Below are 1717 nucleotides of genomic sequence, written 5' to 3'. Positions count from 1 at the left end.
CCGCCAAAAAAAAAAAAAAAGAATTTAAAAAGTATGTCTGTCAAAACTCAGTTTGATGGCAAGTAGTCCAACATACTCCAGCAGTCCTTAAGCAAACACAAATAATAACAATAGAAAATGTCTTTCACTACATGGCTCTTTACAAGGCATGTTGCTGTATTACTACACAGTTCAATAACTGACGTCTAAATGGGTGCGAAGTTTCCGTTGTTTTCTGTTTAGCAAATCAGGGGAATATACGTAATATTTGTGGAAGTATTTCCATCATAAAAATATCTAGTTTATTTGATAATGCTTAACTGGGTAAAATTTCATGAGCAAAATTTGATTTATATAGAATAAATTGTTCCCCACCCCTGTCGGCTAAATTAGGTGTTAATGTAGCTCCTATTCTGGAAGGCTAGATCTGCCTTCATGATTCTATCTGCTGTTTGACAAAGTAGGAGCTAGAACACAAATTCTTTCCTCTCTTCTCGGAAGTCCTCTGCAGCAGAAATCCTTGGCAGTGTGGAGGGAGCGGAGGAGAGAAAACCCCGAAAACAAAAACATATCACCAAGGATTTCCCGTCAGTGCTTGCTTCAGCAGCACAGATACTAAAACGAGAACAATACAAAGGTTAGCATGGCCCTTGTGCAAAGACCACCTTCCAATTTGTGAAGCAGTCCTCATTTTGCTTTCCTTTTCTAATGTTCACAGGTGGGGAAACAAAGGCTGTAGTAAGTGAAATGACTTACCCAACCGAGGGCCCTTCCCACTTCAAACCACACCCCACTTTTCCTCCGAAAAAAAAAAAACTCCAGTCACAGTATTCAGCAACTCAATTTTTAACTATCTACTTTGTCCTTCCAAAGACATCTATCATCTATTTTAAAAATTACTTTTATAATAGTCCCTCCAGAAGGAATGTGATTTGTTCATATACAACGATTGCAAACACAATTTCAGTCCCTTCCACCGCCTCCCCTTCACCCCAAACACAGTTTCTTTGAGGTTATTAAAACCCAATGAGATTGAGAGAACATCTGGGTTCCAGGCTCAGCTTGGCTTCTAGCTAGCTGAGTGGTTTTAGGCTGGCCAGTTAACCTTTCTGGGCTCTGTTTATTCATTTCCAACATAATGCAACTAGAACTAGCTGATGACCACAATCCTTTCAGCCCTGAAATGATTCCACAGAAAGATAATAGAAGTCCTGTGGGGAACCAGATGAACTCTCTCTCACTTGACCTGGCCCAGACATCTATCTGTGAGATTGCTTATCAGAACTAAAAGTACAGTCTGTGGCCATGGCATAGTGAAAAGTCTGACCTCATTCCTCACTCTCAGTTGACTGTGATCTCAACAGGCAATTCTCAAGTTGGGTTCCAGGGTTCTGACTGCAAACAGAGCCTGAGTCTTCTCCTTCCCTGTATCTACATTCTGCTATGTAACCTTGCAGTGTCCTCCTACTCTGACTGGCCTGTGACTCCCTTGACCAATGAGATATTAACACGATACAAGCAAATGCTGAAAAATACATGCACTGCTGGCTCCGCTCTCATTCTTGCTCCTCTGTCATGGCCAGGAGAACATGCTAGGTCTAGCGTGCCTCAGAATGAAAGCCATATATAGCAGAGACAAGTGACCCCAGTCTTCCTAGCTAAAGCTATCCTAGATCATCCAACAGCCAGCTGAACTCCCGGACATGTGAGCAAACCCAGCCCAGATCAGAAGAGCTGC

At 42.1% G+C, this 1717-nt stretch overlaps 1 non-coding gene across 1 annotated transcript; it reads left to right on the top strand.

Moving 5' to 3' along the window:
- The first annotated feature begins 570 nt into the window (after nucleotides 1-570).
- On the top strand, nucleotides 571-674 carry LOC133104607 (U6 spliceosomal RNA). The gene has a single exon (XR_009703665.1). It is a non-coding gene; the product is annotated as a U6 spliceosomal RNA (small nuclear RNA).
- Nucleotides 675-1717: the final 1043 nt, after the last annotated feature.

The sequence above is a fragment of the Eubalaena glacialis genome, chromosome 13, assembly GCF_028564815.1.
Source record: "Eubalaena glacialis isolate mEubGla1 chromosome 13, mEubGla1.1.hap2.+ XY, whole genome shotgun sequence".
NCBI lineage: Eukaryota > Metazoa > Chordata > Mammalia > Artiodactyla > Balaenidae > Eubalaena > Eubalaena glacialis.
The sequence above is the reverse complement of the archived record's forward strand: the minus strand, read 5'-3'. Positions and strand labels throughout refer to the sequence as shown.